The sequence below is a fragment of the Pleurodeles waltl genome, chromosome 4_2 (genome assembly GCF_031143425.1).
Source record: "Pleurodeles waltl isolate 20211129_DDA chromosome 4_2, aPleWal1.hap1.20221129, whole genome shotgun sequence".
Lineage (NCBI taxonomy): Eukaryota > Metazoa > Chordata > Amphibia > Caudata > Salamandridae > Pleurodeles > Pleurodeles waltl.
In genome coordinates, this window is record NC_090443.1 from 460,206 (window position 1) to 473,398 (window position 13,193).

The following is a 13,193-nucleotide window of genomic DNA, read 5'->3' on the forward strand; positions in this document are numbered from 1 at the left end:
GGTCATCTGGGAATAAAGTTTGTATTTTGGAGGGTGGTCATCTTTATTTACTGAAGCAGAATTGAACAGAAGCTTCCCACTTACAGATGTGCCTGGTTCTTGGCCGGATTCCTAACAAAGAAGTTACTTGCTTGGTGTGTTTTCACAAGGCTGTTCCTCTTACACTAGCACTGGAACATGTAAAAATTAAGCATGCAGCATGTGTGTACATTGTATGTAATACACATAGCTAGAGTAGATTTTATCCTGCGCACTTTTGCAGATGTAAGTTGGTCCTATATCTAAAAAATGTGATGGGAATCAGCTCCTACACGTTTAAGTACTGAAAGAAAATGGGTGTAAGATTGGAGCCTTGTAGTGCACTCTCTGCACCACTACTCTGCTTACTACTAGAGTTGGGGTGGGATGCACTATCCTCCTTTTTACGGTCCTGAGGAATCACCTTTGTGGTGTTTACTACCTCCCTCCTTTTCCTTCTGTGGGAAGACGCCCACCCTTCTTGGGATCTCCCCCTGATACTTTGTAGGGATGCTAGTACTAGCCCACTCGTCAGCCTTGTTGCCTAACTCTCTAGGACTAGAAAACTTGGAATCCAACAGATGCTGGTGTAACTTCTCTGAGGAACAATTTGTCAAAATGTGCTTTTTCACTAGCACATTGCATCATCCTGATGACCTTTTAACCAACCATCCAGTGACTTCACAGATGCATCCACAAAGTCTACCCATGTTTGTGTAGCTCCCTTTGCAGCGTTCCTCAACTTCAACCTATACTCCTCAGTTGCCATGCCAAACAGCTAAATAAGTGCCTGTCTCAAGTGGGGGTAGGGTTCTACTACCTCATCCTTGATCGTAAGCAATTAGTCCCTCACTGCTGTAGGTAACAACTCCCACAACAATGCTCATCAATGTTGTGCACCCAACCTTCTCATCCTGAGAACCCCCTTATAAAATGCCAGCCATTCGTCTATATCATCACCCTAAATTAATTGTGGAACCATTCCTTCGGGCAACCTGGGGTTATGAGTACCATCTGTTTGCACCTCTGAATCAGTACTGCTGCCACCATTACCTTGGGGTTTTAACCCCAGCCTGTCTCTTCTCTGGTCAAGGGCCAACATTTTTTCCTGAATCTCCAACCTTTTCTTTTTAAGCCCCAGAAGCATGAGCTAGGTATCCGAGTCCTTGGGCCTCTGTATTGAGGTAAAGCTCTTCTCACTTCCAGACAAAAACCCATTTGAGACCACATTTTTGATGTCCCCATCAGTTTAAAAAAGATTGTCACCAAGTTCCTCCTCATCACCACTCTCTGAAGTGACTTCTTCTGCGAAATGAGCTTGTGCCTGGAGTTGCCTTGCCTCCTCCTAGGCTTTGAGAGCTTTCTCCCACTCCTCCTTCTTGGCAGATAGGTTTAGGTTAATTTCTCTCCTCCTGCCCTGTTGTCAACCTATAAAGTTGCTAAAGTATCTTATGCTTCCTTAAAAAGAACTAGCGGTCAACCTCTCTTTGGCCTTGAGAAAAATGTATGCCTAGTTCCTATATAACTTTTAGCAATCTCTAGAAGCAGTTGTTAGACTCTAAAACAGTACACTATCTGTTAGTAACAATGTATTAATTGTTAGGTGCAATCAAACACAAGTTCACAAGCTGCCACCAGTGTAAGAAAATGGGTGAATTATATGGCAAGCTTGGGGCCTTGTTGTGCAGTACACTTTCATTAATCTCCTTGGGTCCAGTCAGAGTTATTTGCTCAACCCTTTGGTAGACATGGCACAGAGCAGCACGACTCAGCAAAGGAACAATGTGTAAGGCATTTAACAACACCAAACAACAAAATAAGAAAGTCACCAAACAAGAAAGGGACAAGATAACATTTTATAAAACTTGTGCATATTTCTCTGAATTTTTTAAGTCCTTGATGACTAAAATCCACCAGACGTTTCTGGTGACATGAATTTTTAAAGCATTTAAAATTATTAACAGAAAGCACAATCCAGCGTTGCAAGTCACAACTTTGCAAACTTTGTAAAACCTTCAAAAACTTTTGTTACGCTGAGTTCTGCCACCAGGATAGAGGTCCAGGAGTCTAGAGAGTAAGCTTTGGACAGTTACCTGGCTACCAGAGTGTTCTAGAAGCACATGCCAAACTTTGCAGGCTTAAAGGTGCTCAGTGGATGCTCCTGAGGCTCTGTGGTCAAAGAGAGTGAAGACCGGTTGAGTCCTTGGTCCACAGTTGAGTGAGGGCGACTCTGACGACGGATTTTAGGGCCCACAAAGTCTTCTATGCAGGGGTCAAAGGGCTGCTGATGCAGCCCTTTAGTTCTTGCAACACAGTGGTTCCGATGCAGGCCTTTGGTGGGGCTAGTGTACTTGTAGTCAAGAATTCAGACTCTGACAGCCCTCCTAGATTCAGCAGACTTGGGTGCAGACTTTGGCTGTCTTGGAATCCTTTGCTGGTGCGCCCGGCGATTGGTATCAGGGAAACTTCACCGGTGGCCTCTCTCCGCTCTTGTGTTCCTGGAGAACTAGCCAACCGATCCCTGCAGTCTCTGAAGTGCATTGGGGCCGGGAATCAACTCTTCCCTGGGCAAGGCATGAAGAACAGGATCCAAACTCCACTAGCCCAGTGTGCATCAGGTGCAGTCCCTCCTGCGCTGAAGCCTCTCTCTGTGCACTTCAAAGGGGTTCATAATGGTCTTTGTCTAGAACTTGGTCTAATTCCAGTGAGTATCAACTTCTTGGATGCCAGGGGTGCCCATTATATCTCAGTAAAGTGTCTGGAGTGGACAATACGATTACTAGCCAATAGGCTAATAGGTCCCCTCTCACCTGGTGACATAATCCCGGGGATGTGTGGCATCTGGTTATCCCAGAATGCACTTTGCATGCCACAACCAACATGGCTGAGGTCTTCCTCGATTGTGAGGACTTTGGTAGCCACTCTAGGGGGTGTGGCTACCACAGGAAGCACGCCCATGGAAAACTGGTTCTAAAACCGGTTTTCCCTCCTTTGGCACTGGCTCAACCCTGTCTAGGGAAACCAAAGGGCTTCCCATTCAGGAATGTTGTCACAGCAGCCCTTCAAGGCGGCATCACCCTTTGATGCCTGCCTTTTGGGCTACCATCCTTTGCAGCCCATCATGTGGGAGGGGATTGCACCTCCAGTGTATCAGCAGCCTTTGTCCTTGGCCTGGAAGTCATTCACATGTCTCCCTAGGTGGGCAGAACCCTATCTCAGCCCCTGTGACTCTGTGAAGTCACTGGACTAGCTGGGTCAATGTATGGCTGTTTTCGCAAAAGTGGACAGCATGAAAGTGTACATAACTGCCAACTGCACCATTGAGTTGCAGTTGATGTCCCCTTTAATTTGATACCTTACATGACAGGGTTAGGTTACTTCTGTCAGACGTTAGACGCATTGGAGTGCCAACCATTTACTCTGCAATTACCTTATAAGCCTACTTAACCATTCTCAGCAAACACCAACATTTTAGGGCTTTAATGCATAGACATATCAGAAAATATATGTCGATCTTAACAGCTCCTTGCCATAGGGCTCCATAGACCTGCCTTAGAGAAGACTTACATATATGGTTAAGGGACTTAAGGTGACTTTGACATTAGTGGTAATGGCAAAGTTGGGTATGCAGTGCATACACAGTTTCTTCAGTCTGCAATGGCAGCTAAAAGTAGTGTTTCCCTTTGCCACACACAGAGTGGCACAACCAGTGCTGCAGCTCGTGTGTGGACAGCCATCCTTAAATGTCCTTGGTACCTTGGTACTATATACTAGGGACTTGTAAGTAAGTCAGTACATGCCAATTGGGGGTATACAATTCAACATATACTATTGAAAACAGAAGGAACACTGGCCCTGAGGTCTGGGCAGCAGGTCTCAGTGCACTCTCAAAGTTGAAAACCAGCAGGTAGTAGTCCAAAATGGGGCAAAAAGCTCAGAAAACCTGCCAAAAGCCTGTTTTCTTACAAGTACATTTGAAAAAGAGTTAAGAAAATGATTCCACTAAACGCTAGTTCTAAGTCCTAGCAAATAACAGAATTGAAGAACATCAATGCCAAATGCATGACCAGCTTGACTCCTGTCAATGAGAATCCTGAAATTGTAAAGGATGCCAAGCAGGGGCTGGTGGTAGCCTTTGAAAGTGGTGGGGTGAGCGAAGTGTCCCACCGCTTCCCAAAAGCCTAAATTAAACAACCCCCCTCCAAAAGTCAAAAACAACCAACCCTTCTCTCCAAAAGCCCAAATAAAAACAACTCCTCCAGCCACAACCCCCAAAAAAACATAACTACAAAGTAAATCACTATACTTACTTGCATTACACATTCCTAATAAATAAAATTTACTAAAATGTTACTTACAGACTAGCTCCATATCCTCCTCGGTGTTCCTCTGCAGACTGATGCACTAAGGATGATCCTATAACCAATCCAGACACTGCTCTCATGCTGCTAACCAGCATGAGCGAAGCGCCTGGATTGGAAGGAGTGGGTTGGCTGAATGCTCCTTCAAGCCCTGGAGGCCTGTGCTTGTTCTCCACCCAGCTGTCTTGGACAGCTGGGTGGAGAGCTTCAAAGTGTGCATGTCACATTGGCCGACGCAAGACAGTCGGCCAAAGTGACATTCGCACTTTGGAGCATACAGTTATGTCACTTCTCCAGTCCTCTGCTGCCAGTCAGCAGCAGAGGACACGCCCCCATTTCTCCTTGCTCAAGAGCAGGCTGACGGCTGTGGTGCTCCATGGTGAAAAAATTGGTAATTAAACAATTTCACTGCAATTTTATTTTTTATGCTTAGAGCGACTCGCAGCGGGCAGGCAGATGTGGGGGATGTTACCACGTCCTAATGAAGAAACTGTAGCAGATGACAAGATCCAAAATCCATAAGGGATAAGAAAACAATTAGAATGTAAACCACAAGTGCAAATAATATAACACAATGTAACATAACATAAACTAATACACACATCATAGACAGATATACATAGGTACATGAATACATTTATATAATTTTACATATCAATATGTAATTGCACATACTTTTCAGAGGTTACAAAAGTGCCTCTGTTGTTTGCTTTAAATGGCTGCTTTAAATAATTAGTAAGTAGGAAAAATATTTTTGATAGTACATTTGGCCCTGTTTAATGCATCGATATAACAATTTGAGTGTAAGTAAGGCCCTTGACGGTTTCAAACTTGCATAGGAAATGTTGCTCATCACTCAAGCAAAAACTGCTGAGTGGGTACACATTAAACTTTCTCTTGAGTCACCGTCACACTTTTTTACTAGTTTGGTGTAAATATATTCAGAATATTTATGGAAATTAGAAAAACAAAATCTACAGATATCTATGTGAAATCTAATGTCTCCTCTGCTTACCAGTTGAGCTTATCCGATGGGCTAAGAAAAGCTGGTGATTTTAGCTATAACAGTCATTTCCCACTTCTGAATCTCACTGCGAGAAGAATTTCTGTGTGGCCATAAATGAGGCTTCAATGCCTGGAATGGCAGGAAATGTCCATTTTGAAGAAAAATAAATGAATTTGACAACATGGTCCAGAATCTCAGCTTTAAGAAGAAGAACTTATGTGCAGATTATTTGTTGTTATCAAGTCAACACCGCCTCATGCGCTTGTTTCAACTCCCTCCGCATGCTCCGCAAGATCTTCAGATGGATCCCCACCGAAATAGAAAGATGGTCACCCATGCCCTCGTCAGCAGCAGACTGGACTACGGCAACGCGCTCTACGCAGGGTCAACGGCCAAGCTCCAGAAGAAACTGCAACGAATACAGAACGCCTCCGCATGCCTCATCCTCAACATCCCTCACCGTGACCACATCACAGCTCACCTCAGAGACCTACACTGGCTTCCGGTCAACAAGAGGATCACGTTCAAGCTCCTGGTCCACGCTCACAAAGCTCTCCACAACGCAGGACCTGCACACCTCAATGAGCGACTTACCTTCCACGCTCCCACCCACCAACTACGATCCGCCAACCTCGCCCTCACCACCACCCCTCGCATCTGCTGGACAACAGCCGGCGGCAGATCCTTTTCCCACCTCGCCGCCAAGACGTGGAACTCCCTCCCGGCTCACCTACGACTGACCCAGGACCTCCTGACCTTCAGGAAATGCCTCAAGACCTGGCTATTCGAACAGTAGCAGTCCCTCCCCCCCTTCAGCGCCTTGAGACCCTAGCGGGTGAGTAGTGTGCTGTACAAATGTTTGATTGATTGATTGTTGTGGCGACAGTAATTATGCCCCTCTGTTTAAAATGCTTACCTATATGCCTATACTTTTCCCATACCCTAGCCCCTAAGAATAGTTCAGTATTAGTGCACACCGCAATCTGAACGGTCCAAGATAGCAGACAACACTTAGATAAGTAAATTAAAAAAATAAAACAGGTTTGTGTGAAAGCTCTTTCTTAATTACGCAGAGAACCACCTATAAATGGCAGAAGCGGTGACCACTGAAAAATAAAAAAAGGATTAATTACAAAAATGTTTTTCACCTCAGAGGATTAGGTGGGAAAAGTGTTCGGAAGCCGACAGGAGGGGGTCGGTAGCAGGGAGTGTGCAGGAAAGCAGCACATGAGAGGAAGGGAGAGAGCAAGAGAGGGAGACAGGGCAACATAGAGCATATAAGAGAGCGATAGGGAGCAGCACCGGAGGGAAAGGTCAAAACAGACCACTGGGATGGGCATTTGGTGGGGGTGGGTGCACAAGGGAGAGAGATGGAAAATATGTGCACTCTCATGGAGTGCTTGACCAAAAAGAAAAAAGTGGTTCCCTATAAGTGACCAGTGTAAGGATTCAAATCAGGCAATCAACAGGATGGTAAATAGGAAATGCTGCAGGAGAGGGACAAACACAAGGAGAGGGCAGAAAGCCTGTGAATAAGAAGCAAGCAAATGAGTCACAACAAAGCCAACCAATGGTAAGAAATAGGTAGGACCTAAGTCCACTGTGCGTGCACGAAGGTGGAACTTTACTCAAGGATTGTGCTTTTCGTGGTGTAGTATAATTTCGATCAGTAGTTTCATTGAAATTTGTGTTTTAAAAGGTGCTTGGGTTGAGCATGAAAAGGTTACATTTTAGAGATATCTTGACTGTTTATTCAAGAAGAGCCTCAGATTTCTGAATCCATGGAGAATTCAGCTCTCCTTTAAAAAAAAATGAAGGCACCCCATTGGACCTGGAAGCTTTTTCCCCCTTCCTTTATTGTGGATTGTGAATCCAGTTCTGGATTCTCAAGTCTGTCATGTTCTGATTGACTGGACATCACAGAAACAATTCTCTTGTGGCCACCATCAACCAACACAGCGCACTGTGCACTGAGCAACATGTTTGCATAAATTTTAAAGAAGGGCAAAAGGAACAGGGTGCATCTATCCTGACATCCAAGTAGGGAGCTAATGCAGGGCCCCTAATGAATGCAGCTTGATAGTTTCTAGCTCTCATGACTTTAATCCCATTAAAGGCATTTGACAGCAGTCAATCACCGACTGCAGTTATTACATTTAGAATATCTATTAACTGCTGAGTGCAGGAGTTGCAGCAAAGGCACCAGCACTAGCATATAGCATACTTTGCCCCCCATTTTAGAGGGGACAATGGCCACAACAGAGTTATGAATCCTGAGCCCTCCAGGTGCCTCCACATCAGAAAAGGTATTTCTCATAGATTCTTATAAAGCCTATGCAAAATCATAAAATTACAGAAATTGCAAATCACAACAACAGGTGCCATGAGTGGTTTGTGTGGGATGATCAATCCGTGGGCATAGTGAGTCTTTTGCCTCTCACTGATGAATCAGTCCTAGTTGGTTGGAGGATCAGGTGAGTCCACAGGATCACTTAATTCTTGAATCAATTCAAATTCCAGATTTCCTGTTTGGTTGAGGCAAATAGAATCTGAGGCAGAGTGAACACGTTGTTCAGAAGTAGGACTCTCTTCCTAAGTCTTGTCTCTAGAAGCATGGTGGGACATAAGCTCCCTTGAGCTCCCTTACATATTCCATTGTTTTCTTGATGTCATCTTTGTTGAACCTAGCCCTCTCTACAGCGTCACCCTCAAACGTTTTGCTTCCTTCTCCTATTTCTTTTGCTACAGTTGTTTTTGTTGGCCGTAGGACTCTGTGCACCCTACCACTGCTAAACAATGCTAAAGTGTTTGGGCTCATTCCCCAAAAACATGGTTAAGTTGGTTCATACCTAATTGGCATATTTAATGTACTTATAGGTCCCTTGTAGAGTGGTAATACATGTACCCAGGGCCTGTAAATTAAATCCTGCTAGTGGGCCTGCTGCACTTATTGTGCCACCCACTTACGTAGGACCTTAAATCATGTCTCAGGCCTGATATATTACCTAGTGGTGGTCTCCACTAAGTAGTTATAGTTAGGACCTAGTTTCTATAGAAAAAGCATTTTTTACATGCCTATATCTTTGGCGTCAGTTGAGGAATCTTCACAAACTTTTCCCAAAAAATATGATGCTCACTTCGGTGCCTGTCTGGAGAGTTTCAGGAGTGATCTGTCAAGCGGGGGCCGAGAAAAAGGGGGGGATCCCAAAAAACGTTTTCCCCCTGCATATTTCCTTAGGGATTTTGAACAGGAATAGCACCTGAACCACTCTACGGAATTGCACCACATTTGGCAGAAAGATAGCTTTTGGTCTAGAAAGTGACCTTTTTGTTATTTGGTGTAAATCCGTTGAGTTGTTTTTTAGTAATTTGTAATTAAAGAAAAAATTAATTTGATCTATAGGGACGCGAAGGCTTCAGCAAACCCTCCAGATCTCATGCTGAGATCTGATTGTCTACCAACACTTCAGCAAGGAAATGTCAGGAGCCATGTTGGGACTCGGCCCAGAGACCACCACCTTCCTGGGGCACACATTCAATTTCAATACAGGGGGCCCTCCGAAGCACCAGGGACTGCCACCTCCCCAGGGCTAATTTTATAAATGATGTGAGGTCTGTTGCGGACCCCAAGCCCCGGGGACCACCACCTCCCAGGGACAATTTAAATTGGAGGGGGGTCATGCTGCCTCCTTGAGGAGCCACTGATGGCCCTGGGGACTGCCACCCCCCAGAGCCAGCTCCTGGGTGCCCGGCCATGTGACATAGCTCTTTGCTCTTATTTGGCAGGAGCGGACAGTTGTCAAACAGCTATCCCTCACTGGGAGCGGAAGCTTCCTCTGTTTCCCTGCCCGCGGTGGTGCAGGCTGGGAAACAGAGGAAACATTGCTCTCACAGAGAGGGAGCTGCTTTTAGCAGCTCCCTCTCTATGACAGCAATGCCGGCTCCCACAGGAGGTGGGGAGCAGGTTGAGACCGCGGGGTCCAGCATTGTGACTGCGTTCCCTGGGGGCACCCAGGTCACATGGCCGGGCCTCAGGAGATGGGGTCGGTGAGGGATGCCACGTGGCTCCTCTCCACACATAAAAAATATTTAGGCTGGGCCTCAGGGGATGGGGTACCCAGGACAGAGATCGGCCTGGGGAGGGGCTGTGCAGCCCCCTTCCAATTTTTTTTTTTTAAGAATTAGGCCGGGCCCTATGGGATGGGGTCCCCAGGGCAGAGATCGGCCTGGGGAGGCGACACGTGAGGCCCCCTCCCCCAAAAAACAATTAAATATTTGAGCCTGGCCCCAGGGATGGGGTCCCTGAGGCTGAGATCGGTCTGAGGATGTGGGCCGCGTGGCCCCGTCCTAAAAAGAAAATTTTATATTTACGCCTGGCTCTGAGGTATGGGGTCCCTGGGGCTGAAATCAGCTTGCGGAGTGGACGGCGCAGCCCCCTTCCTTAAAAAATAATTTTTTAGAATATCAGATTGTTCATGGCGGAGGCGCGAGTTATAGTTACCTTAGGGCACAAGTCATAGTTCCGTGAAATAACTGTAACTATAACAGGTGAATTTCTATGGGGGCGGTCCCAGTCGGCTCCCCACCTCCTGTGGGAGCTGGCACTGCTGTCCAAGATAGGGAGCTGCCTTTGTATACCTGCCTGCATCTTTGGGGTTGCCCGGGGTTGGTGAGGCACGCGGCAGCCCCACATTATATTTAAAAAGTGCCCCGGGGAGATGGTGGTCCCTGGGGTTGCAGTGGTGGGGAGGTGAGAGCTCCCCCTTATAGAAATTGTGAAAGCCCTCAGAACCTGGCCCACCTGGGGGCTTGTGAAAAACAAGCACAGGAGCCCACGCTTGGTTTTTACATTTTCTTCTGTGAAATTGTGACATTGTTGTGAAATTGTTGCAAAAACTTTTTTTTAAAAGGCTTTTTTATCCCAGGGGGTTCCCTCTGGGAACCCAGCACCAGAACTATGGGGTCAGGGTGATTCCACCCTGGCCCCTTGTCTTTTTTATTCACTTTTTTTGTAGGATTTGGCTGAAGCCAAGTCTCAAGATGGCTGCCATCACTTCCTGGTCTGAAGTGTTGGCAACTAATCATCGCTGTGCAAGTGTTGGCAACTAATCAGAGCTGTGCACTTCCCTGCACGAGCTTCTTACTTTTGCAAAATCGTCACAAAGGATCCACTGCCCTAGAAATACAAATGTGTTTTCCCTTTAATCTCTCCAAAACTACTGAACGGATTTACACTAAATACGTGAAAGCCCAATCTGTGTACCGAAAGCTAGCTTTCTGCCAAAATTGTTGTATTTCCGTCAAGTGGTTCTGCTGTAGTCGTGTCCAAAGGTCCTATGTGAATTAACATAGGAAACACAACTTTTTTGACGCCCCCCTTTTTCTTTGTCCCCGATTGAGGGATCACCTCCAAACTTTCCGTGCGTAACAAGAATCACCAGCACACATTTTTTGGAAACTTTTGTGAAGATTCGTCAAACGGTGCCGAAGATATAGGCAAGTCAAAAAACGCTTTTTCTATGGAAACATGGTCCTAAATATTGCAGCCATGTCTAAGAAGCTCACATTTTGGGAATGCACATTTACTGCTGGGGACCCACAAGGTGACCATTCAAGCATTTCTATTTCCCAAGCAGTGCGCATATGTAATATCTGGCAGATGGTCATTAATTCACTTGCCACCGACGCTCAACAACGGCACCGTCATTAGGTGAAGCACTGAAACACAAAGGGCACATTGCTGATTTTTGAGTGCTGCTTAAATTAAATAGATTCCTTTTTAATCTTTCTTAGACATCTTGATTTCTAAAACACAACACCTAAAACACAAATAATTTGTAACTGACTTGTAATCTTGATTTCTAAAACACAAATACCTAAAAACACCTAAAACACAAATAATGTGAAACTGCTGTGCTATTTACGTATCTTGAACAATTTTAAAGGGCCATATGGAGGCTTTGCTGCACACACTGAAGAAGAGGGGTCTCCTTATTTTTGCCTCCGTTTGAGGAGGCTCCCTCGATGTGGAGCAGCTGTGGCTTTGTGTGACCATCCATTGTGAGGAGGCACTAGTCCCTTCGGACTACTTTCTGTTGCTTTCTGTTTGCTAGAGAGGTGGGCACGGTTGTGCTGTCACTGCGCCAATCAGATATCAATCCAATCTCACCCTGTAGTAGCAATTTAACATGTAAGGCCCTCATTATAGGTCAGGTGTAGATCGGTATTCCTGGTTCGGATATTATTTCTCTTCCTGGCCGCGATTTGCCCGGCATTCCCGTACATGGTTTTCCTAGGCACGGGAAAATGCAACCAATTTACCAGCTGGTAATTCCAGTCGTTAAAATCGCAGGAAGCTTTGGTTACAATTTAGCAGCCAGAGACTCTTTCTCCATCGATGCCTCAGGATATTATTTTTCAGAAAGAGGGAGAGCCTTTGTCCCTTTCCATCCCCTATCCTCCCAGCTACCATTCCTCCTCCCATCCCCATCGCCACCCACCGGCTAAAATGTACCACTTTGGTACATGTGAGCATTATTTCCCCCGGAACAGGGAAAATGTTATTTTGGTAAAATCGGGTGGGAACAGTTGTTCCCCGTGCTTGGGGAGTATTGCGTCACAATAGCATGTTATTGGCCGAGTGTTACCACACAGTAATGTATACATTTCGGGTGTGGAGTTTGCATCCCTCAAGTACAGTGCAACCTGTAATGAGGGCTAGGCTGTACCATGGGTGGATTCTGTTACTGTTCTTCAAACCTGCTTCGGTCACCCTCCCCACACCTAACTTTTCATTGAGCAAAATGAGCCCCGAAAAGCCCTTCTGGTGAAGCACTCTGCGAATCCTCATGAATATGAAAAGTATTCTCAGCAGGACTTGGTATGTGGCTCAGTTGACTAAAGCACTCGCTACGGGGATCTGTTCAACCCCTATGGTCAAAGAAAAAATAAACCCTAGATATATGACAAAAACTCCAAGAGGCAGTGCGGAGTGAACGTGCATCCTACAACTATGCACCTTATGCTACGTTTATCAAGTTTCTATGTAGTACACTTACAGTTAGGAGGGCGATCTAGCTCGGTGCACTTGTTAGGTCATTTACAGTCGGGCGCTAGTGGTAAAATGAGTGAAAAGGTCATTTGGTCAGTTTAAGTATTAACCTGATAGGGGATAGTTGTCATAACATTGTGCAGTCACTTAATACCAGGATTCCAACTGTCCTTTTTTTTTTTTAGGGGTGGGGGTGGGGGGGTACGCTGTTTTTAAAAATAACTTATGGGTTTGAAAGCACTTGGGTTTCCAGAATTCTTCAGGGAACAATAACAATGGCAAGATAATTCTGGTGATTAATATTCCTGCTGGAGATAGACATTTTGTTTTGTGGCAGTTTTGACGCATCTTAAGAGTAGCCTGGAGGGTTAATGTGCTGCTGCAAGAACGTGTACAATCCAGATCGCAGAACTGAGCGTGAGTGAACTGTGACTAGCACTAAATAAAATGAAAAGTATGTCAGAAACAGGCTAGTGAGATATGAAGGGTATTTATTTGTCCAGCGCTTTTCATACCTTTTAGAAGCCTCGCAAACTGAATAGCTGACCACCTAAATGTTAGCTATCCAGCTGGTTTACATAATTTTATGTGCAAATCATTTTCAACTGGAATATTTACCCATTCTATTCTCTAATGTTCGGCCGTTCCATCCCTTGGGGGGCAAGTCTGACATTTACACGTGTGTGCAACGCCATTTTGCAATTAGTTGCCCGCCCCTTTTTCCTGCTCCATGCACCATAGAGTGTTTCAAGGGTTA